Raw genomic sequence first — 20,927 nt, forward strand, 5'->3', positions numbered from 1 at the left:
TTTTTTTTTTTTAAGACAGGGTTTCTCTGTGTAGCCTTGGTTGTCCTAGACTTCCTTTGTAGACTAGGCTGGGCTCAAACTGACAGAGATCCATCTACCTCTGCCTCCCCTAGCTGGGATTACAACACCCAAATAAATGTCATTTTAAAACATCACATATGTATTTAAATCTTCTCTTCTCCTTAATCCTCCTATGCTCAAACTTTTGACATGATTTATACTCACATACCCTTTCATGCTATGTGTGTCATATTATCCCTTGCAATTGAATTTTTCTTGGGTTCTAAGATTATAGTTTCCGTATAGCTTTTTCACACTGCCTTCATTTTGATTGTCTCCCAACAACACCTCATTTCCCATTTCCTACTGTGCTTGACTCTTTCTGCTCCCAGTCCCCCACCCACCCTCAGCTTTAATTTGACTTGTAATTTATTATCCCCTATCTTTAAGCCCTCCAACCCCACTGTCCCATTTTTACATTCTACATATTACTTGCTCGAGTTTAAATATGCAAAACAGTATATTTCCTGGCCTTAGAAGTGTTGCAGGTGTGCCTGCTGTGTCCTATGTGAGTCACGGTGGCACAGAAGAAAGGGGCTATGTGGACTCAGTGTTCTGACATGTGAATATCCCAATGATTAGTAGTAGTTTAACATCCCCTAACAAAAGTGTGCCTGAAATTGATTATCAGTCCAGCACCTGGCAGGGCTGAACAGGCTCCTGGAATGGTGAGAATCCAGGAACTAAAAGAACCCCGTCTGTGACCATAGTTACCACACAGGAATGAGCCTGAGATGGAAGACCCTTGCACGGGGCTGCTTGGTCTCTCTAAGGAGAGAGCTTGAGGTGTCCAAAAGTCATGTGCCATGGGCCTGGACATGAAGTGAGCCTGAAATGACCATCAGTCTTGCACCTTGAGCTGAGGGGGGGGGTGCAATCATGCCCAAGGTGACCCCTGCCAGGAACGATAATGCACAAGAGGAACATAGCACTCCTAAGACCACACCTGAGATGAACCCTGACACACAGAGACGCTAGGCACCACTATGAGGAGCAAACAAGTGGTGAAGAAGTACAGGAAATGTGGGCACAGTAAAGAGAGGCAGAACAGGAGACTCAAGGATAGTTAGGAACAGCCTGATGTGTAGCTGCTGATGTCACCTGGGACAATGGTGGGGTCCTGGCCTGTGCTGCCACCAGGGGACACATCTGGGTTCATGACCCTGTATCAGAGGAGTCTGTTACCACCAAAGACCAGGTGGACATCTCTAGTCTGGGCTGCTGTCTGGGGACATGTTTATTTCTGAGGGTTGTACAGAACTGGCCTCATCCCTTACCTGGAAATTGTGGGAAAGCAGCCCTGGGAGTGTGAGAGCAAGAGAGCTGACCCCACCCTTAGCCAGCCATGGTGCTCTGGAGAGCAGACCCACACATTGCAGGAGTTGCAGATGAAAGTGAGCATGGGAAATCTGGCCCTGTCTTACCTGTGGTCATCTGATGAGGGAGAGATACCCTCCTTCCCCATCACCCCTCACACCTGTGGCAGGTGGGAGACCTGGCCCTGGGGTCATGAGAGCAGGAGAGCTGGTTTTTCCCCTCACCTGCTGCAGCAATTGGGAGAGCAGACATTGTGCCTCACCTAGGCAGCATAGTAGAGATGGATATGGGGGTTGCAGGTAAGCCAGGGCATGAGTGGAGGAGAGCCTGTCCTGCCTCTTGTCTTTTGGGTGAAAGTGTGGATGAGGGAGAGATGCCCTTCTCCCCTTCCTTATTCCTTGCCAAGCTATCTGGGGAGAGCTGGCCCCAGGGTCATGAGAGTGAGAGGATTGGCCATGACTTCCATCAACTGCAACACTCAGAAGAGCAGGCCCTGCATTTCACCTGGCAGCAGGTTGAGGGGGTTGAGGGGGTTGCTGGTGAGCCAGCCCAAGGACATGAGAGTAGGAGAGTCAGCCATCTGGTCAACTCAGATATCTTTAAGGCTCAGATCCAGGACTCTGAATTGGCTCACCTTAACATCTACTCCAATGATGAACTGCTGGAGCGAATGGACGACTACAGACCCAAAACTGCAGGATCTCAATGAGACAGAGCAACAAGAGGATGTCCGAGAGAAGACCCAATGAGGTTCTAGTACTGACAGAGTAATATAAGCCGGGGGCCTCATACCAGACCAATGAGTATTTCCAATGAACATTTGTAAACAAAGAAGTGTGGACAAAAGGGTCCACTGTGGGACACACTGTGATATTCTACAGCTTCCACAAGATTTTCTTTTCTCTCTTGGAGGATGTAAGGGTGGAGGACCAGTATGAGGGATTGGGAGATGAGTGGGATTGGGATGCATGATGTGAAATTCATGTAGAACCAATAAAAAAGTTTTAAAAAAATAAATAAAGTGAAACTAGGACTCACATATGAGAGAAAAATCCAAAGCCTTTGTCTCTCTGGTGTGAATGACCTCAGTTAGTGTAACTCTTTACAGTTCCATTCATTTATCTGCATATTTATGAATTCATTTCATACAGTTGAATTAAAAATCCCATTGTGCGTGTACAACCTTTACCTTATCTATTCATCAGTTGATGGACATAGTGGTTGATTCTATGAACATGGTTGTACAAGGATATAATATCCTTTGAGTATATGCCCAGGTAAAGGGGGCAGAAGTTGTCTCTGACATGAACACAGTGGGTGGTTCTTTGACCTCCCCCAAGGGGGTAGCAGCCTTTCCAGGCCACAGAGGAAGACAATGCAGCCAGTCTGGATGAGACCTGATAAGCTAGGGTCAGATGGAAGAGGAGGAGGACCTCCCCTATCAGTGGACTTGGAGAGTTGTGTGGGAGGAGATGAGGGAGGGAGGGAGGGAGGGAGGGAGGGAGGGAAGGATCGGAAGGGAATATGGGATGGGGCTACAGATGGGATGCAAAGAAAATAAAATGTAATTAATGTAAAAAAATAAAAATTTAATTAACAAAAGAATAGTTATAATTTCCTTTGGATAAAGTTGTGAAATCATTCTCAGCAACTTTTTATTATTAATCTTGATTTTTGTTGGACAAGAATAATTATTTAAGGAATACAGTTTAATATTTAGATACTTGGATCCAACCTGGAGTGTTGTGAGGAACTAAGAAGAAAAGGTTTTTTAGAAATATCTAATGGTAATGGCTTATGTTATTATATATCTGTACAAAATATGTACTATTGTCTTAAAAAAATAGAAGCAAACTAACATTTGTTATTTAGCAATTGTTTCACAAGTGATTGACAGAATCATTAATTTACCACAAGAATCTTTCTATTGGAACCCATATAAAATGAAGCCATTTTGTGTTTCATTAGCTGTATGTACAAGCCCAACAACGTGTGAGTTCCCCAAGATTGGGAAGCTGAGCATGACAGATGTCTATGTGCAAACACCCACAGGAAAAAAAATTCCTGTGCATTATCTGATCAGATTATCCCTTCTATGTTTCTTTTTAATAAAAAGAAGCCTAAAATGGAAAAAAAAAAGGGGGGGGTTATAAATAGGAACAGACTGTTAAGCAGCACCTATAGGCCAAAATGGGGAAAACATGTTTTTGTTCTGTTTTGTTTTGTTTTGTTTTGTTTTTTAAAGTACACACTTAAAAGATCATTCAAGTGTTGGGCTTGTCAGCTAATCACACTCACATAAGAAATTGTTAGCCAGGCATGATGGCACATGCCTGTAATGCCAGCACTTGGGAGTTAGAGGCAGGCAGATCTCTGTGAGTTCGAGGCCTGCTTGGTCTACAAAGCAAGTCCAGGACAGCCAAGACTACCAAAAGAAAACCTGCTTTGAAAAACAAACAAAAAATAAAAAGAAAAAGAAAAAGGAAGAAAGAATTTTTCAAAAACATGAATGACTACTGACTAGAAAAAAACAAAAACAAACCTCTAAATCAGCAGCTGAAAGTAGTGAGTCTGTTCCTCACTTCAGCTTCTTCAGGTGCTCTGTGCTTATTTGAACTGCTACACAATTGATACCCTGCTTATTCTTCCAAGCCTTTCCTCATTTCAAGTCTACATTTATTTTGACAGCAATCTTCCCTCATCTTACTGTTTTGTTTGTTTGTTTTGCAAAAAATCCAACAAAACTTTTAGGCTATTGACAATTTTGTGTCCCAGAGAAAGGAAATATAGGGCTCCAAATTTCAATTTTTTTGGTCCCCCTATTTGAACTTACATAAGCCAATCTGAGATAAAAGTTTTTCACTCTTATAGAGTTGTGAAGTGGAGATCTTATAAACTCAGACAGAGTTTTGGACAATGACCTCTGACCTGATGAATATATATATTCTTAGATGGCAACTTTATCTTCCAGTTTTCCTGTACATGCTCCTACAGTACATGCTGTGTACATGACATTCGAGGATTACAATACCGTGTTTATAGTGCCTCTGAGTTTTCTTTGTGATTAACCTCATGGCAGTGTACGGTGTTTTTCTTAAAGACAGTTTTCTAGTGGAATAGTTTCCATGTTTATCTAACTTCGTTGCTAGACTATGAGGTCGTCAATGACAGGGGCAATATTAAAGCTTTGTTTCCCGCTTCCATGCACTTCCTCAAGCAGAATCAGTGTTGCAGGTGCACATGTCAATCGACCTGGTTGAAATACACAGTAACACCAAGTCGGCAGCTGCAGGAGCTGTCATTCCTGCACAGTCCTGTTGTCCTTTACACTCACATCATACCTTTTTGTCCCCATTATCATATTATTGAGATCAAGAGATGGAAGAGCAAGTTTAACACCCTTTTTTCTTTCTTTTTTTTTTTTTTAACCATAACCACAAGGCTGTTAGACCCTTGATATGTTTTCTATCTTTTGCAAGAAGAATAACTGAATGGTGAGGCTGGCGGGTGTTGCTGGCATGGCTTACTCTGTCACCGTCAGAACAAGTAAACACTTGCAGTTGGAGCAAGCACTTGAGAATGTCTGCTTGCTGTCTCTGGCTCTGATTCCAAACAGGTGAATTTCTTTGAAGAATTTCCCTAACCTCTCTACTCATTTGCTCCTGCTCTGCTGTAAAAAGAACCTGGGTCTCATCAGGAGGAAGGGGAGGAAGACCTAGACCCTATCAGTGGGCTTGGGGAGGGGCATGCTTGGAGAAGGGGAGGGGGAAGGGGTTGGAAGGGGAAGAGAAAAGGAGCTACAGGGGGGATACAAAGTGAATAAAGTATAATTAATAAAAATTTAAAAACAAAAAACCCGAGAACTCTCATTATGAGCTCTACAGCATCCTTATCTGAAAGGCAGTCAGATGCAACTTTATTCACATACCTTAAGTAAGGACCTTGGATATCAGTAAGAAGAAGGGTACCCTACCAGGAGTAAATCTAAGAACAATTAAAACTAAATCTGGCTGGTTGATGAAGACTAACATTTATCCATTTTCAGCATTACTTGCTAGGGGTTTTGTTTTGTTTTGTTTTGTTTTGTCTCAACCAAGCTAGATCAGTTCAAAACAAGAAGGCCTTTTTTTTTCCAGCCATGGAAGGTCAGCCTGTGTGGCTACCTTACAAGCTAACAAAAGATGTTTTTTGTACAGCAAAAATATCCTACTGTGATATTTATATATCCATATACAGTAAACTTGGTTTAAATGACTTCTCTTAAAAATGACAAGTTGTTGAAATTTATTCCACCATAATTATGAACTTTTAGCTACACAGACAATTGAATATATAAAATTGCCATTGACAAGGTACAGGGAACAAGTAGTATAAAATGATACTGGTTTCACACAGGTTGATACAATTTCTTACATAAGTGTTATATGCTACATACCTACAGGTATTTGAAAACCTCCTTTTTATCAAAATTTGAAGGGAAAAATTTGATACTTAATGGATCAATGCTGGGCTGGAATGTAAAGATCAAGTAGGAAGGTTCAGGGGAGATAGGATTGTAGAGGAATTTTAATTCAGAACATGGCTGTTCTGGCAAGAGAGCACATCCAAAATCCTAAGTCGGTGTGATCTGGCTGGAATACAAACACACCTTAACTTGGTAAAAGCGGCAAGCAGATCTTTGAGTTCCAAGGCCAGCCTGATATAGAGCAAGTTTCATGTAAAGAAAGCTTAACTAAGCATAGCGGTACACACCTTTAATCCTAGCACTCAGGCATACAGATCTCTGAGTTCTGTTCTGGAAGTTTGGTTGAGAGTGAGTTGAGAGGCAGTACAGTGGAGTTGAGTTTATGGTAGTTCAGCTAGAGTTAGTTTGAGACCAAGCAGAACATTTCAGTGAGAAACTGAGAGAAGCCAGACTGAATCAGTCAGCTTAGAGAAACATGAGCCAAAACGTGAGTTGAACCAACCAGCCAGAGTTCAGAAGGAACTAGGATAGGTGATTATCCAGAACTAAGTGTCAGAGACTGAAAACATTATAGGCCTAGATTAGATTGTGTGGAGGTTAGAATTTTACAGGTCTAGACCTAGGTTAGTGGAGAGAGAGAAGCAGTAAGCAAATAAAAGAGGAGAATAAAGTTCCTTTTACTATATGGCTAAAATCTACTTATAAGTGAGTACATACCATGAGTGTCTTTCTGGGTCTGGGTTCCTCACAGCCAAACATGAGCAAAGTGTAGGGAGTCTTGTGAAAAAGTGGAGGTATTGATGGAAGTGACAGGAACTCCACAAGAAGACCAACAGAGTTAACTAACCAGGGTCTAGAAAGGTTTTTGGAGACTGAAATACAAACCAAAGTCTATGCATAGATTGGACCTAGGCCTCCTATACATAGCAGATGAGCAGCTCAAGCTTCTTGCAGGTTCCCTAGTAAAGGGAGCCAGGGCTGACTCTGACATGGACTCTGTTGCTTGTTTTTTGATCACTCTCTCCTATCCCCAGCCTCACCCCGTGGAGTTTCCTCCACAGGTCTCAAAGGAAGAGGACAAGCTCCATCCAGATGATACTTGATGAACTGGGGTGGTTCGGTGTTGTGGAGGAGCTCCCTTTTTTGATGAACAGGACTGTAGGAATGGGGGAAAAGGAAGGGAGGGTGGGATCAGGAGGAGAGGAGGGAAGGGATTATGAGCAGGATGTGAAATAAATGAATAAATAAATAAATAAACTTTTTAAAAGTTACTTTTACATGTGATTGTGGGAAGGTATATGAGGAGAGACAATAAAATTTAAGGGACATTTGAGAGGTAGTATGGAAACCTAATACAGTAGAAACTTCCTAAAAATACATATCTGAAGGTGATCTAAAGATATTGCCAAATAACAAAGGAGACAGAGTCCCAAGTGGCCAGCTCTTGCCACCAAACAAGCCTCCAGTACTAGGACTGGGATAAATTAAATTAAGTTGTTGGTTGAAGGGGATCCCCAAATTACCCACCATTAATTGACAGGAAGGCTTCATTGCTGAAAACAACAGCATGACTCATTGAAAAAGGAATGTTCAGCTCATGCCTACAGAGGGCCTTCATTCCTATGTTCTAGCATCTTAAGCACAAAAAGGTACTCTGATTCTACTGAAAGAGAAACATAAGGACCAAGCCAGCCTCAAACCCTTGATCTACAATGTCCTGCCTGCAATATGTGCTATGGCAATGGTGGCACAAAGCTTGTGAGAGTAACCAACCAATAACTGCTTTGACTTAAGGCACACTCCATGAGATGGAACCCATACCACACACTTCTTGGGTGACCAAGAACCAGAGACTAGATACCCAGGGACCTGGAGTAAAACCACATACTTTTGGTTTAAGACAACAACAAAAGCCAATGACTCCTAACAATATTATATTATGTAATTATCTATTAATTATACAATATTAATATTAATTATTAACAAATAACTAATAAATTAATTATCAAGTATTGTGTTGTGTAATTATATTATAATTAATAATAAAATGACTCCTAATAATATTCTGCTATACTCATAAATTAGTACCTTGTTCACCCATTATCAGAGGAGTTTCCTCCTGCAGCAGATGTGAGCAAATACAGAGACCCACCCAGACATTAACAGAGTATGAGAGACCGTGGAACACTCACCAATGGGATGTCCTCGTCAAGTCCTGTCCCTCTGAGCTCAGGCAATCTCATGGAAGCAGAGGCAGAGAGAGTATAAGAGTCCACGGTTCATCAAGGAAACAAAAGCCCTCTAAAGGGACATGAGCATAGCTTTAGCTCCTATGAACTCACAGGAACTAAAGAAGCTTGCATAGGGCCTTCACTGGTCTGTTTATACAATACAGATTCCAGGTTAATGTTTTTATGACATTCCTTTATGTGTAAACAAGAGGATCTCTGATTCCCGTGCCTTCTCTTGGACTCTTTTCCTTCTGTTGATTTGCCCTGCCCAACTTCAATGTAGTAATTTTTGTTTTATCTCATTATATTTTACTTTGGTGTATGTGTGTGTATATGTAAATAAATGAATACAAACTTTACCACTGCTGTAAATATTAACAACAGAACTGTCATTTATACCTACAGGAAGAGGAAAATTCAGTTTATATTGTCAAATGGAATGATAATAGGCTTATCACACACTCTAGGGCCAGCCTCAAGTTGAGGAGTAGTTCACCAACATAACAACATATAAAGTACGTCACAGGTTTTTTTATTGTTTTGTTTTGTGTGTGTGTGTGTGCTTTTATTTTGGTACAGTTTGGGTTTTTTTGTTTTTTCTTCTTTGGGGGCGCTGTTATATTGGGTTTTTGTCTTTTGTATGTGTTTGGTTGGTTTGTTCTTTTGAGAAAGTTGAGTGATAGAGAAAGGGAGAGGATCTGGAAAGATTTGGGAGGGGAGAAGACTATGGTCAAAATATATTTAAGTTTAAAAATGCTTTAAATAATAAAAACACTTAACAAAGGTGGGAAAGTAATACTGTTCTAAAATGTACCCATAATTTGTTAGAAAATACAAAAGTTTCATAGAAAGTCTTTTCTCTACTTTAGTTTAGCTACAAATTCAAAATATCCTGTATAGAAGTGTGATATAAGGATAAAATATTTGTATACTGCTTATAAAATATTCTTGCAGTGATAGGAAGACTGCTAACTTCAGTACATTCTGTTTCTGTTGCAACATGAATGTAAAATGTATGACTGAAAGGAATGACATGAAACTAAAAAGATATTTTGGGCAAGCACAATAGGTACCAAAATAAATAGGCAAAACCAATCAGAAGATGAGTTATTTTAAGTTAATAAGTAGTGAATGATACTTTGGTATTCCTTAGATTTTCTTGAGTAAGCAGTGGAAGATTAATTGTGGTTTCACTTTTTTTTTAATAGTTTGACATTCCAAAAAAACTATACATACAGAAGAAATAACAATTTTCAGGTACAGTTGCATCATAAATAATTTTAAAAGCTCACAGAAAAACAGAATTCTGTCATCATGACCATCTTTTGCTCAAGATAAGTAGAACAAGATTTCGGTTCACTTAAGACATAGCTTTATACAGCTCAAAATGCTGCAAATCCTAACGTTTTCAAATAAACAAGAGAGGCAAAGTTTGCTTGCTCAAGTGAGGGACCAAACTGTCCCATCCTGCAGGAGTTCAATGGGGTCCTAAGGCGGGGTGTGTGAAAAGAACGGTATGGAACAGAGATGTGAAGAAGGAGGCCAAGTCAGTTTGTCTGATCAAGGCCTCATTTATTAGACATTTTTACCCAACTTATATAGTGAGAAGGCAGGAAAGGGGAAGGCTAATTTACTGCTGTAGGAGATAGCAAGAGTGCTTTCATGGCTTGAATATTGCACCTGCAAGATACCGTAAGGATGTTTTCTTAAGATATTTCACGGATGCTCCAAAACTAACAACAGATGTCCTCACAAATCTATCACCCATGACTTAGGGTCCTAGATAACTCTTTCGCTAATTGCTTTAGGTCTCCTCTAAATGACCTTTGCTCACTATTAGGCTTTGGCTTCAGAAAATAGCTTTGTCGCCACTAAATAGCTTTGGGCTTTGGCTTCAGTAAATACCTTTGGCTCCCGGCACCAAACAACAGGTAATTAATAAATGCCATATGTTTTTCATTTTTTACAGTTCTTCTGTAAAAAAAAAAAAATCATTAATTTTTATTTAATTGCATGTGTGTTTTTTCCTGCATGTATGTATGTGTATCGCCTGTGTGTCTCATGCCCATATAGATCAAAAAAAGGTCATTAGGTCTTCTGGAACAGAACTGGAGTTACAGTTGGATATGGATCACCTCGGAGGAGCTAGAAACCAAACCCTGATCTTCTGTAAGGTCAGCAAGTCATTTTAACTGTTAAATCATCCCTACTGCTTCCCCCCCCCATTCATTTAGTAAAGTATATTAAAATTTGGTGAAAGGATCTATGATTTTGACAACAAGTATCTGGCCCTTATTTCATATTTAAAGTATTTAATATTTAAATATTTAAAATGTTTGATTTAAAACTGTGTCTATTTTGCTCAAGCTACTGAAATTACCTCCCCCAATTGTTCCTACACTTATAGGTATTGGTGAAAAAGTAGTATCAACATATGGTGGGTAGCTGCTAGAATCATCTTTATAGGGCCTGTGGAACTAAGTTCCTAGAAATAAAGAACACATGTACAGAAGATCAGCAAGGTAGAACGGCTGGTTAGAATTTCATAATTGGACAGGGGCCAAGATGGCGGCACCAGGAGAACACCGTGTCTGAGAAGCAGAACAACACACTCCGTGCAGCAACCAGGAGACTGAACTCTGGGCCCTAAAACAACAGCGATCGACCGTGTTTCCCAGGTGAGGGGAGGCTCCCACGGCATGGGAAGCGGTCGGGTCCACTCTCGGCTGCCCAGCCAGAACCCGAAAGAGAACCCGGCAACTCGGGCTTTGGGTCTCCAGGCTGGTGCCGCAAGCCTGCTTATCACGATCAATTTCCCAGGCTGATTGGTGGACACAAGGGGGCCTAAGGCTGCGAGTCCCAGTCGCAAAAAAAAACCCACGGGGAAGGAAAGTTGCCAGACTGGTCACGGGTCACCCAGTCTTTCCTTGGAAGGTCTCTCTGACCACCGGTACCTGCCACCATCACAATTGAGCTCCCGCCGCAGGCGGATAGCAGCTGTGCGCCCAGCTCAAAATCCCTACTCCCTCTTCAGAGGAGGCAGGAGGTGCCCAACAGAATCTGCCACAGACCACATTGTCTGTACCCCAACCCGAGATCGGGGCTGAGAAAACCCAATCCTTTCGGGCACTCCCCCAAACGCCCCCATAACCCTGCAGCGGCAGAGAAGAAGGATAAAGAGGTTCACAGCGGCTTCACAGTGCTGGAACTCCAGTGCTGCCGGCCACTCCTAGCAAACAAACTACAGCTCGGGATCTGGGACTGTGGTCATCCTACGTGTCCTGAGATTCTCCTGGGTCCAGCGCAATAAGGTCTAGCAGAAAGTTCTATCACCGGCGGCCCCCCGCCCCTGGCAGAGAAACGCCGCCGGCTCAGGGCTCAGGATCCCACTGAGAAGCCCCAACCCCTGCTGGCAGTCCCCTGAGAGCACCTCCATAAGCTCGCCCTAGCAGAGGAGAAGGTCAGAGGGGAAGGACAGAGAGGCAGCCTGCCAAGGACACAGCACCCTCTCTCCAGCGGCCCCTAGCAGAGAAACCCAAGCTCTGGATCTGAGGACACTCAACCCTACCCGGTACTGTCTTGGGATCAGCAAACATAGATTCTACTGCTAGGCTGCTTCTGGCAGAGAGATCTGGGCCCGGGATCTGGGATTGAATACACTCACCCTAACTCTTTCCCGCGCCACCCAGGAACCAGTCAACACAACCCCTCCTGGCAGAGGGAGAGGGAAAGAACAAAGAGGCAGCACACAGGAAAGGTGGACACTGAGTCCTGCGGCCACAGTGTCACAGAGCTGACTGTTACCCTACCCGTGCACTTCTGCAGCAGGACCAAAACTGAGAGTAGTGAGCAAGGGGAACCCTGTGCATTCCAACTGGTCCTGCAAGAGAGTGAGTGAGCCTTCTAGGGAGAGATTGCCCCAGACCCAGGGCCTCTCCACAGAAGCAACCAGACGAGATCCCTGCCACCCACACTCCTAGTGTGGGCATCAGAGGGATTCTTGGGATAGTGACATTGAAGCCTCTGCCTTGCGGGTCCACCAGGGTAATCCAGGCAAACAATCCCTGGATCTCAGTCAGAACTGCGTAATAGTGGCTTGCAGGCCACTGCAATAGTCAGACAATCCGCGCATGCACACTGCGCCCGCTAAAAGCGCACGCGAATAGCGCCAGTGTCACATTCTTTACTTAGGCAAAACTGAAAACACAGTGCACACCCCCAAAGCAGTGAACCTCTCTCATCTTCCTGAAAAAACAGTCCAGAAAACAGAAAGAGAGGATCATAGCCCAAACTACAATCTCGAGGAACAACCAGTGAGGATTATAAATAACCAGATGGCTAGAGGCAGACGTAAGAACACTCCCAACAAAAATCAGGACATAATGATCTCACCAGCAACCCCACAAAAAAATGGACACTTCAATTCACTAGATATACAAGAAAACGACCTCAAAACTATGTTTCTCCAGCTATTAGAGGCCCATAGAGATGAAATGAACAAAGCCCTCAGAGAAATAACCAAAGAAATCGAGACTAACCAAGAGGAAACAAATCGTGCACTCAGAGAAATGACCACGAAAATTGAGGCAAACAGAGAAGAAATGAACAAAGCTCTCAAAGAAATGTCCACACAAATGAAGGCAAATAAAGAAGAAATAAACAAAGCTCTCATAGAAATACAGGCAATTATACACAAAGAAGTAGAGGCACAATTAGTGATACATAGAGAGGAAACTGACAAAAAAATAGAAGCTATCATTGAAAAGCAGGAGTCCACAATCAAACAGATGAAGGAAATGGTGCAAGACATGAAAACAGAATTAGAATCAATAAAGAAAACACAAATAGAGAAAAACCAGGAGCTGGAGAACATAGAGAAAAGATCAGGCACCACAAAGGTAAGTATCACCAACAGAATACAAGAGATGGAAGAAAGAATCTCAGGAGCCGAAGATACACTTGTGGAAATTGACATGTCTCTCAAAGAAAAAATAAAATCAGAAAAGTTCCAAACACAAAACATCCAAGAAATCAAGGACACCATGAAAAGAATAATAGGAGTAGAAGAAAAAGAAGACATCAGGCTCAAAGGTCCGGAAAATATTTTCAAGAAAATTATAGAAGAAAACTTTCCCAACTTAAAGAAGGAGATGGCCATAAACATACAAGAGGCCTACAGAACACCAAGTAGACTAGACCAGAAAAGAAATTCTTCACGTCACATCATAGTCAAAACACTGAACCTACAAAACAAAGAAAAAATTCTAAAAGCAGCAAGGGAAAAAGGCCAAGTAACATATGAAGGTAGACCTATCAGAATCACACCAGATTTCTCAACAGAAACTATGAAAGCCAGAAGGGCCTGGACAGAAATCATACAGTCCTTAAGGGACCACAGATTCCAACCCAGACTACTATACCCAGCAAAACTTTCAATCAACAGAGACGGAGAATTCAAGATATTCCAAGACAAAACCAAATTTAAACAATATCTACATAGTAACCCAGCTCTACAGAAGTTACTAGAAGGGAAACTCCAAACCAAAGAAAAGAACTACATCGAAGGAAACAGAGGAAATAGATAACTACACAACAAAAAAAAACAAAAGAAGACAAGCAATGAAACTCAGTGACACCACCAACACCACATCTAAAATAAGTAACAGTTGTTAGTCACTAGTTTCTATCAACATCAACGGACTCAACTCCCCAATTAAAAGACACAGACTAACAGAATGGTTGCGGAAACAGAATCCATCATTCTGTTGCATCCAAGAAACACACCTATGCAACAAAGATAAACACTACCTCAGAGTAAAGGGCTGGAAAACTGTCTTTCAAGCAAATGGTTCCAGAAAACAAGCGGGAGTAGCCATCCTAATATCTAATAAAATAGACTTTCAACCCAAGTTAATCAAAAAAGATAAGGAGGGCCACTATATTCTCATCAAAGGAAAAATCCACCAAGAGGACATCACAATTTTGAATATCTATGCCCCAAATACAAGAGCACCTACATTCGCAAAGGAAACAATATTAAAGCTTAAATCACACATTGATCCTAAAACCCTAATAGTGGGAGACTTCAACACTCCACTCTCACCAAGGGACAGATCAACTAGACAGAAAACATATAGGGAAATAAAAACACTTACAGAGACCCTAAATCAAATGGACCTAATAGACGTCTACAGATCTTTTCATCCAAACTCAAAAGAGTATACCTTCTTTTCAGCACCGCATGGAACCTTCTCCAAAATAGACCATATAATTGGTCATAAAGAAAGCCTCAACAGATACAAAAAGATTGAAATAATCCCTTGTATTCTATCTGACCACCATGGACTTAAGCTGGACCTCAACAACAGCAGAAATAACAAACAGCCTACACGCACATGGAAACTGAACAACCTGTTACTCAAGGACAGCTGGGTTAAGGAAGAAATAAAGAAAGAAATTAAAGACTTCCTAGAATTCAATGAAAATGAAGGCACAACATACCCAAATTTATGGAACACATTGAAAGAGCAGTGCTCAGGGGAAAATTTATAGCACTAAGTGCCTGCAAGAAGAAATTTGTAACATCACATACAAACAACTTAATGGCCCAACTGAAAACCCTAGAAAAAAAAAGAAGCAGATACACCCAAGAGGAGCAGAAGGCTGGAAATAATCAAACTCAGGCTGAAATCAATCAATTAGAAACAAATAAAACTATTCAAAGAATCAATGAAACAAAAAGCTGGTTCTTTGAGAAAATCAACAAGATAGACAAACCCTTAGCCAAACTAACTAAAAAGCAGAGAGAATATATCCAAATCAACAAAATCAGAGATGAAAAGGGTGACATAACTACAGACACAGAGGAAATTCAAACAATCATTAGGTCATACTACAAAAGTCTATATGCCACAAAATTTGAAAATCTAAATGAAATGGACAATTTTCTTGATAGATTCCATCTTCCAACATTAAGTCAAGATCAGGTAGAAAGACTGAACAGCCCAATATCCCCCAAGGAAATTGAAGCAGTCATTCACAGTCTCCCCTCCAAAAAAAAAGCCCTGGGCCAGATGGTTTCAGCGCGGAATTCTACCAGACCTTCAAAGAAGTGCTCACACCAATTCTCCTCAAACTATTCCACAAAATAGAAACAGAAGGTACATTACCAAACTCATTCTATGAAGCAACAGTCACCCTGATACCTAAACCACACAAAGACCCAACAAAAAAAGAGAACTTCAGACCTATCTCTCTTATGAACATTGACGCAAAAATACTCAATAAAATACTTGCAAACCGAATCCAAGAACACATCAAAGATATCATCCACCATGACCAATTAGGCTTCAACCCAGGCATGCAAGGGTGATTCAACATACGGAAATCCATGAATGTAATCCACCACATAAAGAAACTGAAGGAGAAAAACCACATGATCATCTCCTTAGATGCTGAAAAGCATTTGACAAAGTCCAACACCCATTCATGTTTAAAGTCTTGGAGAGATCAGGAATACAAGGCACATACCTAAACATAGTAAAGGCAATATACAGCAAGCCTATAGCCAACATCAAACTCAATGGAGAGAAACTTAAATCAATCCCACTGAAATCAGGGACAAGACAAGGCTGCCCACTCTCTCCCTACCTCTTCAACATAGTACTTGAAGTCCTAGCCAGAGCAATAAGACAACTAAAGGAGATCAAGGGGATACAGATCGGAAAGGAAGAGGTCAAAGTGTCACTATTCGCAAATGATATGATAGTATATATGAGCGACCCCAAGAATTCAACCAGAGAACTCCTCCAGTTGATAAACACCTTCAGCAAAGTGGCAGGATACAAAATCAACTCAAAAAAATCAGAAGCCCTCCTGCATACCAAAGACAAAATGGCCGAGAAAGAAATTAGGGAAACAACACCCTTCACAATAGCCACTAACCACATAAAGTACCTTGGGGTAACACTAACCAAGCAAGTGAAAGACCTGTTTGAGAAAAACTTCAAGTCTCTGAAGAAAGAAATTGAAGAAGATCTCAGAAGATGGAAAGATCTCCCGTGCTCATGGATTGGTAGGATTAACATTGTGAAAATGGCCATCCTGCCAAAAGTAATCTACAGATTCAATGCAATTCCCATCAAAATACCAACTCAATTCTTTACAGACCTTGAAAAAAAGATTCTCAGCTTCATATGGAGAAACAAAAAACCCAGAATCTCCAAAACAATCCTGTACAGCAACAGATCATCTGGAGGTATCTCCATCCCCGATCTCAAGTTGTACTACAGAGCAATAGTAATAAAAACTGCATGGTATTGGCATAAAAACAGAAAGGAGGATCAATGGAACCGCATAGAAGACCCAGAAATAAACCCACACACCTATGAATACTCGATTTTTGACAAAGAAGCCAAAACCATTCAATGGAAAAAAGACAGCATCTTCAACAAATTGTGCTGGTCCAACTGGATGTCCACATGCAGAAAAATGAAAATAGATCTATATTTATCACCCTGCACAAAACTAAAGTCCAAGTGGATCAAAGACCTCAACATAAAACCAGATACTCTAAATCTGTTAGAAGAAAAAGTGGGGAAGAGCCTAGAACTCATTGGCAAAGGAGACAACTTCCTGAACAGAACACCAACAGCACAGGCTCTAAGAGCAACAATCAATAAATGGGACCTCATGAAACTGAAAAGCTTCTGTAAAGGAAAGGACACTGTCATCAAAACAAAATGCCTGCCTACAGATTGGGAAAGAATCTTCACTAACCCTTTATCTGACAGGGGACTAATATCGAGTATATACAAAGAACTAAAGAAGCTGAAAATCAGCAAACAAAGTAATCCAATTAAAAAATGGGGAACAGAGCTAAACAGAGAATTCTCTGTAGAGGAATATCGAATGGCAGAGAAACACTTAAAGAAATGCTCATCCTCATTAGCCATCAGGGAAATGCAAATCAAAAAGACCCTGAGATATCACCTTACACCCAACAGAATGGCCAACATGAAAAACTCAAGGGACAACACATGCTGGAGAGGTTGTGGAGAAAGGGGAACCCTCCTCCACTGATGGTGGGAATGTAAACTGGTTCAACCACTCTGGAAATCTATCTGGCACTTTCTAAGACAATTAGGAATAGTGCTTCCTCAAGACCCAGCTATACCACTGCTAGGTATATACCCAAAGTTTGCTCAAGTACACAAAAGAGATATTTGCTCAACCATGTTTATAGCAGCTTTATTTGTAATAGCCAGAACCTGGAAACAACCCAGATGTCCATCAATGGAGGAATGGGTACAGAAATTGTGGTATTTTTACACAATGGAATACTACTCAGCAATCAAAAAGGAGGAAATCATGAAATTTGCAGGCAAATGGTGGGACCTAGAAAAGATTATCCTGAGTGAAATATCCCAGAAGGAGAAAGACAAACACGGTATATACTCACTTATATAGACCTATAAGATATGATAAACATAATGAAATATATACACCTAAAAAAGATAATCAAGAGAGCAGACATGGGGTAAGATTATCAATCCTCGTTTTGAAAGACAGATGGGATGCGCATTGAACATTGACAGGAGTCTACTGAGCGCATTTGAAAGACTCTAACTAGCAGTGTTTTCAAAGCAAAGACTCATGACCAAACCTTTGGCAGAGTACAGGGAATCATAAGAAAGAAGGGGAGTTAGTCTGATGAGGAAAGGATAGGAGCTCCACAAGGACCAAACATATCTGGGCACAGGGTCTTTTCTGAGACTGACATGCAACCAAGGACCATGTATGAATGTAACCTAGAACTTCTGCTCAGATGTAGCCTGTGGTAACTCAGTAACCAATTGGTTTCCCATAGAGAGGGGAACAAGGACTATTTCTAACAGGAACTCAATGACTGGATCTTTGGCCTCCCCACACCCCAAGGGAGGAGCAATCCTGTTAGGCCACAGAGGAGAGCTTTGCAGCCAGTCCTGAAGATACCTGATAAAACAGGATCTGATGAATGGGGAGGAGGTTCCCCCTATCAGTGGATTTTGCAAGGGGCATGGTGGAGATGAGGGAGGGAGGGAGGGACTGGGAGGGAATGAGGGATCGGGACATGGCTGGGATACAGAGTTAATAAAATGTAACTGATAAGAAAAAAATAAAATTAAAAAAAAAGAATTTCATAATTGTAGAGAATAATAATGTTACTGATTTAAAACCTGATCATCTTAGTCCCTTTGAAAACTACTCAACTGTACCCTACTCTATGTAACCTAATACCCCTTTAAGCAACAAAACCTTAAAATGCACCTTTAACCAACTTCTCACTTCCAGAAATCCAAAAAAAAATGTCATCACATACTGTCTGCAATTTACAACAGTTTTTTTTTTTCTGATTTGCTGCAAGCCAACACCAAAGTAGTCTGAAAACGCATTGATTTTTTTTCACAAAGAAGAAATGTCTTTCTGAAGAAATCAATGTGAGATAAAGCAATTCTCAAAGAAGGTAACCAGGAACCCACTGAATCATAGAAGTCAAAGGAAGGAAGGAAAGATTTTGGGAAGAATAGAGTCTAACATCTAAATAACAGCTAAAAGAACCAGTGGAACAAGTTTATTGCATGTATCTATGTGGAGATCAGTAAGGATCAACACTTTGATACATATTGTATTGTACACTAATTGGAGTGAGAATATATTCCTGAATAAGAAAGAAACGAAGGAGGCATTTGGGTAAATTTTGCAAGAATTTACTCTGAAAAGATGGGCAATAAAAAAAGAAGGTACAAAAGAATAGGGCACAGAAGCTCTGCAAGGAGAGCAACAGAACCAAAAAATCTGGTCACAGGGATCTTTTCTGAGACTGATACTCGAACCAAGGACCATTCATGGAGATAACTTAGGACCCCTGCACAGATGTAGCCTATGGCAGTTCATTGTCCAAGTAGGTTCCATAGTAATGGGGACAGGGACTGTCTCTGATATGAACTGATTGGCCTGCTCTTTGATCACCTACCCCTGAGGGGGAACAGCCTTACCAGGCCACAGAGGAAGACAATGCAGCCACTCCTGATGAGGCCTGATAGACTAGGATCAGAAGGAAGGGGAGGAGGACCTCCCCCATCAGTGGACTTGGGGAGGAACATGCATGGGGAAGGGGGAGGGAGAGTGGAATTGAGAGGGGAGGGGGGAAGGGAGCTACAGAGAAATACAAAGTGAATGAAGTGTAGTTAATAAAAAATTAAATAAGAAAAGAAAAGAAAAGAAAAGAAAAGAAAAGAAAAATGCAAGGCAGGGTTGAACTGAAACCAGAAAGACTATGAAAGTCAGCTCAGTGCATCTTCTCTGCTGCCTCTCCCCTTAACAAGCATGTCCTATGTCATTCTCTACACTCTTGCCTGGGCTACCTTTAGAAATCTCTAAATGTTAAAGGCTCCGTAGTGATGAAGGACCCTTGCTGGTCCTTCATTGTTTAAGAAGTAATTATAACACATGTTATCTATCAGTTAACCTTTATGAATTGACGTCCTTGTTGTATTCTTTACAGAAGCCTCTTCTATTTCTGGTGAACAGTTTTACCAACCTGATCTTATTTCAATATTCAGTTTAAAAGCCCATTTTCCCATACTCAACTCTTTTCTTACCCTTATAGTATGTTATTTACATTCTTGTTGTAATACTTACCCTAACGTACCTTTAGGAACACACCCCAGAGCCCCTCTCTCTTTCTCTCTCTCTCTCTCTCTCTCTCTCTCTCTCTCTCTCTCTGTGTGTGTGTGTGTGTGTGTGTGTGCTGATGAGGCTTTATGAAAAACAATCATGCCTAAATGTTAAATTTGCTTACATGAGACTCCAAGCTTATCATTCATCCCCAACAACCAATCAGTGCTCAAGAGCACTCACTGAGCAGGTAGGATGTCTCAAGTCACAGGTGCTGAAAACTGATGTTAGCTTAAACGCATTTTCCATAATTAGGGGTATCCATTTGATGTTGTTTACCTTTAAAATTCCCAAAACTTTAAAAGATGAGAACATTCATTTTTCATGTAAATATGGTTAAATGTTTTGGACACTTAAATACTCTGAGGTCACTGTTATAATGTGTTTTGGAAATACATTTTGTTGTCATGTATTAAAAACCTTGGAATATTGTTGTAGTAAATAAAAAAGAGTGTGTATTGGGGCATACAATGTTTATTATTAGCTGTAAGATTATCAGGGCAGTACTATTTAACTCACTATCATAAATAATAAGATACAGACACCTGTTAGATTTTATAATTGCCTTATTTACCTTATGCCCGGTAGGTATTTCATCAACACTGACTCAGTATTGTCACCTTCCATCTCCCAGACCCCATCCAATGCCATCCACTTTAATCATCTTCATCTGTTCTACCTTTCATCCATAATCCCATGGTACTTGCTCATATTTTTCATCTGGTCCTTTTCACATCATTATCAGGGCCTTTCCTCCCAGGCCATGTTTTTTGTTTGTTTTATTTTGTTTTGTTTTGTTTTTTCTCCATGATAACCCATCCTGGCGCCCTCCTTCCTTCTCTCTTTCAGTCTGTCTGTGTCCCATGATTCTCCTGTCTGGAGCCCAGGAACCTTAGCCATACCTACCCCATTCTGCCCTGCCCAGGTACAGGCTGTTTAATCAACCAGTCCAATATAATGGATTAGGCATGTTTACACACAAGGATAGGTTTACACAACAAGGATAGGTTTAAGCAGATCTTGAGGGCTAGCATCAGAAAAAACCCAACAGAACATGGAACAGGTGTTGATGTAACCTTCTAGTTTAATATATATATATATATATATATATATATATATATATATATATATATAAC

At 40.9% G+C, this 20,927-nt stretch overlaps 1 non-coding gene across 1 annotated transcript; it reads left to right on the plus strand.

The window, feature by feature from the left end:
• The first annotated feature begins 526 nt into the window (after positions 1–526).
• On the plus strand, positions 527–654 carry LOC129673759 (small nucleolar RNA SNORA17). Its single transcript, XR_008719695.1, has one exon. It is a non-coding gene; the product is annotated as a small nucleolar RNA SNORA17 (small nucleolar RNA).
• The last annotated feature ends 20,273 nt before the right edge of the window (positions 655–20,927 follow it).

Source organism: Psammomys obesus, unplaced genomic scaffold (genome assembly GCF_907164565.1).
Source record: "Psammomys obesus unplaced genomic scaffold, mPsaObe1.curated_primary_1811, whole genome shotgun sequence".
Classification (NCBI taxonomy): Eukaryota; Metazoa; Chordata; class Mammalia; order Rodentia; family Muridae; genus Psammomys; species Psammomys obesus.